We start from the raw sequence: 8,357 nt of genomic DNA, 5'->3' as shown, positions 1-8,357 counted from the left end.
GATGTCATTGCAGAACTGGGCATGCTGATAGCAATGGAGAAAAGCTGGGGGTGGCACTTTCCTGTCAACAGAGTGGGTGCAGTCATGGGGATGAGATATCATCAAGAGGTGCTAGCCAAGAGATTCCTCCCCAGAGAGCTATGGAGACTGTCAGCAGAACATGGTGATCCCGAGATGCAGCAGGTAGGCAGCCAGCATGGTATGGTTTAATCTAGACAATCAAAATAAATCAATAAAGAATAGATCAGGAGGAAGGGGGCAGGCATCCCAACTGAATATAGTATTTTTTGCCCAGCTTCCAGACCCAGAACTTATCCACTGAAATAGACCCTGGGACTCTAGAAAAAAATTTGCTGAAACACTAAACAGTCATGTGCCACATAAGGATGTCTTGATCAACAATGGGCCACGTATATAACAGTGATTCCATAAGATTATATAGCATATTTTTGCTGTATCAGTTCTATGTTTCAGTACATAAATGCTATTGTGTTCCAACTGCCTACAATATTCACTACAGTCACATGCTGTACAGGTTTGTAGCCTAAGATCAATAGGTTATACCATATGCCTAGAAATATTACAGGCTATACCTTCAAGGTTGTGTAATAATAGCCTGTGGTGTTTCTATGACAACAACATCACCTGACAATGCATTTTTCAGGATGTAACCTTACCAGACAGGCATGCATTACTATATATGGTAATAATTCTTTAGGATTTTCCTGAAAGGAGTCTAGTGTAAGTCACTTTGGTAATCATATGCTGGAAAAGGCAAACTTCTAAACATTTTGATAACTGTTGGACATAGAGTCTGATTTGACATGGATACCGGGATTCTTGCAGTAGCATCACTCCCACATGTTAGAGAGGTAGACTTTTGGTGATCACATAAGAAATGGAGTCAGTCTAGTTTCCACTCACAGTGGAGCCCCCAGGTCCATAGCCCTACTTAGCTGTAATTTCTCTGGTCCTTGAATATATCATTGGAATAGGCAAATTTGGTAGTTTGAAGAACCCACAAATTGCTTATTTGGTCTGTGCACAGAAAGCCAAGTAAAAGCCTATAAAAATACCCTGTCTCTTGCCAGGAGAGTAAGTCAAAAACAATAGTACAACCCCAGGAAGGTTAGTGACATCCTTCATGACTTGTAAAGAAAGCAGGGAATGGTCCCTATCATATTTTCATTTATTGTATCAGCTTGACTCCTGCATAAACCAAATAGAAACTGGTGACTCCTGCAAACTCAGTCCTAGTTGCAGTATTTTTGCCAGACAGTGTGTCTCTGCTAGGACAGGCTAACACGGCTTCAGGTGCTGGTCTGCAACCTGATTACACAAGAATTCTTTGTCCTCTCTGTTAAGAAGCAAGTTCAAGAACAATTAAACAATCAAGGGATAACAGGACACATTTATGTTCGGGATTTCAGACAGTACTTGCTGGTGACTCTTCTGCTCCAAGTGGTATGGGTTGGGGTCTCTCATAGTTTCAAATCAACAGCTGGAAATTCATAGATGGCACTGTCCATGTGTGGTGCTGCGTTAGGATTAACCCCTTGCATTGCTAGTTCAGGAGTTTTTCCTGACAACAGAATCCCGAGAACAAGTTTTCCAAGAAGCAAAAGCAGAAGTTGCTAGTATCTTAAGACCCATGCCCCAAAATAACACAGCATCACTTCTACCTCATTCTGTCCATCAAAGCAGGTCACAAAACCAGCCCAAATTCATAGCAAAGGGAAAACAAATTCCACCTGTTGATGGGGAAGTGATGTTATCACGTTGCAAAGAAAAATTGCAGGAGGGAGACATAGATGCAGCCATCTCTGGCAATTCGGTCTAACATGGTAGTGTTTTCAATGTCATATAATACAAGTAGTCTGTAATTGCAATTTGTTTTCATCTTTTTTTTTTAATTTCAATGTTATAAAATCTTTCTATTTTAATTTTTAAAGATTAAATGTTAAAATATGAACTTCTTTCCTTCTTCCTTCCTTCCTTCCTTCCTTCCTTCCTTCCTTCCTTCCTTCCTTCCTTCCATCAACCAAACTACCTTTATTCTTCTCCTTTCCTCTTGTGTCTGTATGTTGTGGTTGAAGAATGCAACCTATATGCATTCTGCTTTTGCCAGTTCAATTTATTTGTAGCATCATACTTAGCAACAGTTTCCATAGAAATTAAAAATTAGTTATATTTTTTCTAGGGTATCAATTCTTCGATTAAATCATTCTTAATTTCTTTGTTGATTCCTTCTATACCTGTGTTTAAAATGTGTTTAAATGATCTGTCAAAGACAAATAAAAATACCAAATATTGAGTCTCTTACTACATTTTGTTTCTATGCCTCTTAAATTGCCCTCATGAAGTTATCCATTTAAAAACAATGTAATTTAAGACATAAAAGCTTATAGAAATTATATAACTTTGTTGTGGATAATATCCTTTATGATATAAAATGATCATCTTTGTTCTTTGAATGATTCTTACTTTGATGTCTACAGTGTCTCATATTAATTCTGTGATCTCCTCTTTCCCATGTCATGTACACAATACACTTTTGGAATCCTTTTCTGTCACTTTGTTTTATGTGCTTGTAAATAGCATATAGTTGTGGTTTGGTTTGTAACTCAGTCTAGGAGCTGTAGTCTAGCTGAAAGGCAAGAATTGACCTGTGCAGGACTGATGTTTTTCCCTCAGAGCTCCTGCGAGGCTCTAAGAAAGTGGCCTACAGCCACAGCTTGGAGCCCACTCCCTCATTCCAGGAAGTCCAGTGCTGCTGCTGACCACAAGACTGAGAAGTCTCTATTAGGACCTCCATCCCTGATAATACAAGAAGGGACCAGAAATTACAAATTATGTAGCTCACAAGCCCCAGAGTCCAAGAGCCGTGGTATCTCTCCTGGAGCCATGTATCTGGGTCTGCCAGATTGTCGCCTGCTATCTTAGAATGAAAAGAGCCTAGGAAACTTGTACTGCTCCTCTTTCTAACATGTTTTTCCCCATACATGGCTCCAGCAGACCTACTGTGTTGTCTGCTTGGGTTCATGCTTTTATTTGCCCAACGATTCCTTGTTTATGATTTTACCCTATCTTCTCAGCCACCTTCCATCAAGGAAGACATTCTGTCATGTGCACGTGACTGCCAGAAATAATTGGGACTAAAGGCACCTGAGGTGACAAAACAATGTGGGCATCATGTACGTGTCATGCCCAGTACTAGGTCTTACGGACATGAAGAACAGAATAGAACTTAATTCCATGAGACGGGCTTCCAAATCCTGGGGGGCTCACCTCATTCCTTCCTGCTTTCAACCACCCCATTCCTTTCCTCCCCACCATGTAGCTTTCCTGGTCTTTATGTCTTTCTCTGATACCCCTTTGGCCTTTACATGAGCTGTTATCTGACTGGAATGTCCCTGCCTCTGATTGGCAGGGACATCTCCTTCTTATCACTGAGCTCAACTTGAAGGTTGTGTCTTCAGTGGTGTCCTCCCTGACCATGTCATCCAAAGTAGCCCGGTGCTCATCAAGTCACTTGACTTTAATTCTCTGTGTGGCACTTGCCTGACAGCTTTCCCTTCCTTTTATTTGTTTACTTATATTTGGTCTGACCCTGCCCTCTGCCCCCTATTTCTAGAATAGAAGGCCAAATAACATGAGGCTGTTTTCTGTCAGATGGAACAGGCAGTGCTGCAGAACACACGGTGGCCTCGCTCAGCGAATATGCATCTCCCACCCACGTCATGTGCCACATGCATCTCCCACCCATGTCATGTAGCACACGGCAGGTCAGCAGGGCTCTGTCCCACTGGTTGGCACAGATTCTGCCACTTGTATGGCACCACCTGAGACACAGCCCTCCATGTTTACCATGAGAGAAGAAGAGAATAAGGAATCATTGGGTTTCGCATCCTCAGTCAGTTATGAACACTTATCCCTTTCACTCCTGGAACTACTCTTCATACAGTGAAGGGAAGTGAATGAAATATTCAGTGTGCATTACAATCACTGTCTTCCATCTAGTCCACCTTTCTATTGCCAGCACCTTTAATGATGCTGGGCACAATTAGGGGCTCCATGAAAAGGTGTTGATTAGAAATGGGCTCTGCCTTCAAGAAGCCTGTGGCCAACTGAGAAATGTAGGCATGTAGAGATTGGCCTGTGGGTGTCTGAGGAGTGTAGCAGAGGAGGTGAGCTCTGCACTGAGGCTCACAAAATGAGACACAATTCACCAAGAGAACAAGGACAGTACTGAAACACGAGAAAGCCCAGGCTCCACATGGCTTAGAATCGTGCATACCAAACTACAGAGTTCATGTTTATCATTTCACAGGTGGTGAGCTACTGAACATTTTTGAGGAACAAGGGTGATATTGTATGGTTTCCATGTGAAAGATCCTTCCAGCAACTGTATGATTATTGCATGATTAGAATGGGCAGGAGAGATGATGAGAAGAAAGCAAACCTAAGGGGTTGGTGACAGCAAGAGTCTAAGCAAGCCAATAAGAAGATAGAGTGAATATGTGGAGAATTGAGGAAGAAAAATCAACGGTTCCTGGAGGAGGTTGATTTGGATGTAGGGCTCTGTTTTGCATAATGGCAGGTGCAATCCCAAGGCACAGAGCAGGTCACAAGCTTGCTCTGTTCAGTTTCTGCATTTTGTTCTCAGAGGATCCCTCAAAGCTACAGCCAAACTTCCTTTCTGTTATGTTACATGACTGTGTAAGGAATTGGTCTTCTGGATTTTAAACTTACAGAAGAAATATTTCCATCTAGTATGCTGTATATATATATACACACATACATATGCATATATATATGTATATATATATTCAATTTTGTAGAGACAGGGTCTCATTATGTTACCGAGGCTGGTCTTAAACTCCCGGTCTCTAACAATCCTTCCCCACTTGACTTCTCAAGTAGCTTGGACTATAGGTGTGAGTCACCACGCCCAGCCTATATTTTTTTCTAATGATGACTAAAGAACTAAACTTTCTCTCACCTACACTCAATGAATCATTCTCTAGAGCTTCAGATGACTGAGTTTTCATACACATTCTGATTTGTTTATCTGAAAATAAGATATTGTTTCTGTATGGCTATAACTCCTAATTCATCTCCTGAAATTAAAACTCTCTGAGTGTGGGAATCACAGAAACCCACATAGCAGATGAGGTTCCAAGTCACAATGTCTGTTTGTAGGATGGTGAACAACCACAACAGTTTGTGGTAGTGGTAATCCAAGGTAGTGTGATGTGTAGCGTCCTCAGTCGACCCATTTTTGTCTCATGACAAGTGGTGAGGTAGAGTCTCTGGAACATTATTATTAGTTCCTGGTGAGGTCAGTGAGAGTTGTCATTTTATTCACCCCAGGCCTGGCCAGAGACATGCATTTGAGACAAGTGCCAACATTCATCATTCGAATATGCAGGAGAGTCAAGCTGAGTTGCTACTGGACTATTCTGGGAGTCTCTGGGGGCTGTCCCCAAATTCCTTCCAAGATCCTAGTTCCTTCTCTGCCACCAAAAGGGTGGAGCAAAGCCACATCTCAACAGTCAGTTGGTAGAGTTAATTATCTAACATGATTAGGGAATGGTTTGATCAGCTACTCTCACTTATAAAGGGTTTTAGCACATGGTGATTACCAATAACAAATAGAATAAAGCATCCTCCGTATCTCTACTAGCATTTGCTGAATTCAAAATGTACCCTATCCGCAAATCCCTGCATGATCTTTCATCTACTTATTATCTTTCTCTTTTCTAAAACCCCAGAGCAGATGTTGCCTAGGCCACTTACAGCATTATCAAATATTGCCTCATTTGAAGTTATAGGTATGTCTCTTTCCTCTGCATAATTTAATTTTAAACTCTCAGAAGCTAAAGACTGTCTTGTACTTTGTTATATCAGGTATTTTCTTAAGTTCAGTTATTTTACCCGGGTCTCATTCTATGCACACCACCATGTTGAATCCTAGAAGCATGAGAAGAAGGTTAGGTGGAGTCCATGATGCTGGCTAGTAGAATAGGAGAGAAAAAATGAGTACAGATCATCTCCACTATCAGTCGGGGTACATGTGGTAAATATTGAAACATCTCATGTCAAAAAATGTGACCCACAATATAGAGGAGAAAGAGATGAGATTAGAGAAGGGGGTAGTCAAAGAAAATCTTCTGTGAGCTGAGTCTGGAAGGATTGGCATGTTGGACCTTTACAGTCTTTTCCTTTTCTAAAACTAGAATCCATACTCTTCAGGGGCCATTCAAGGTTCTCCATGATCTGGCCCACCTCACGCCTGTGCTCTGCTCATAATAAATCTGCTCCCTAGCAGCTGTCTAATGCCACAGACAGGTTGTTCTACAATGATCTGCATAGATAGTACCAGTTTAGCATACATATAAAACAACCAAGTTAAAAATATCAGTGATAGGCTAGGCTCGGTGGCTCAGCCTGTAATCCCAGCAGTTTGGGAGGCCGAGGCAAGTAGATTGCCTGAGCTTGCAGATTCGAGACCGGCCTGGGCAACTTGGCGAGACCTCGTCTCTCAATAAAAGAAAAGTTAGCCAGGAGTGGTAGCACACGCCTGTAGTTCTAGCTACTTGGAAGGCTGAGACAGAAGGATCGCAGGAGCCCAGCAGGTCAACGCTGGGGTGGCTGCGAGCATGCCATTGCACTCCAGCATGGGCCACGAAGTGAGACTCTAACTCAAAAAAAATGATGACTAATGGATTAGAGAAGCAAAGATGGGTCAAGTTAGAGTACCAAGCTGATGAAAGGATATCTGGAAAGACCAGCTTTTAGTCCCTACACAGACCATCTACTGGAAAGTGGTGAGGTTGGTGTGATAAGTGCCACAGGAAGCCTCCCTGTCTGTCTGTCCATTCATCTATCTATCTATCTATCTATCTATCTATCTATCTATCTATCTATCTATCTATCTGTCTATCCATCCACCCATCCATCCACTCATCCATCTATCTATCTATCTATCTATCTATCCACCCATCCATCCACTCATCTATCTATCTATCTATCCATTCATCCATCCATCACCTACCTATCTATATCTATTTATGCATCTGTGAATCTATCTACCTACCTATCTATTTATCATCTATTTATCTGGATATCTGTATATCTATCTACCTACCTTCCTAGCTTAACAATCAGTTGTCTCCCTTATTAACTGATTGTCACATGGCAAGTACACAGATATATACATACATATATATGCATAAAACAAATCATAAAATATTAGACTTACCACATTTCATTGATGTTAAGACACATTATTTCACTTTTTTAATCTCTGAAATCAGAATACATCTCACAAATAAAGACACAAAATAGTTTGGCAGTAGTTTTCCTTCCTTAGTGTTATATTTTTTAAGATGAAGCATCTTACAATCAATGCCTTCTTAGACTGAATGGGAAGGTTATTGGGAACTTTGAAAAGATGCAGACCAACCCCTTAACTGAAAGACCCTAGTGTCTTTCCCACAGTGAAAGTTCTAGAAAAAACAATGGAGTCTGAATAGAGGTCAGTTCTTCCTTCCATTTCCCTGTCCACCCCCCCCACCATTTTTTTATTTTAAATATGTGGAATACAGTTCAGAGTTAGGTATATAAATGTTCATTATGCACGTACCCTTGTTGATGAGGTGTGCCTCCCCCCACCATTTATTTGATTATGGACATAAGCTCGCACACACACACACACACACACACACACACACACACACAAACCAGAAAGCACTTGGATACTTGTTATTTGATATAGCCTATAATTGGAAGACTAAGGCGGAAAGATCGCCTAAGCCCAGCAGGTCAAGGCTGCAGTAGCAGTGAGCGTGCCACTGCACTTCAGTCTGGGCAACAAGAGAAAGACTCCAACTCAAGATAATAATAATAATAATAATAATAATATATCCTATAGCATTTTGTTATATCATATATTGCTTATTTAATGTTGAAAAAATACTTACCCTTAGTATTGGATTATGACAAAATAGTCACCATGAATATTAAGTCTTAACTTGAATAAACTGCATAATATTAGAAGCTGTGCTACTGACTTTTTGGGGTCAGAAATGTAAAGAAAGGCAAAGAACTGGACTAAATAATTTCTATTTGTCCCTCCCCATTCCCAGATCTATAGTTCACCAATGTGAAACATAGTCACAAAGCATTTAGGAGGTTGTTGGGAACTACACCTAGGCTCATCAGAACTCTAGAGAAAATCCTCCTCCCATCACTAAGGAGAAAGTGATTTCTATCATGCTTTATAATATAGATTGGCTTTGTTGCTTCCTGGGCCATTCTCACTCAGTTACAGGGACAATTTTCTACTTGCCAGA

Source organism: Carlito syrichta, unplaced genomic scaffold (genome assembly GCF_000164805.1).
Source record: "Carlito syrichta isolate Samal-C Ts95f unplaced genomic scaffold, Tarsius_syrichta-2.0.1 Scaffold130365, whole genome shotgun sequence".
In the NCBI taxonomy this organism is placed as follows: Eukaryota; Metazoa; Chordata; class Mammalia; order Primates; family Tarsiidae; genus Carlito; species Carlito syrichta.
This window is presented reverse-complemented; position numbering follows the sequence as displayed.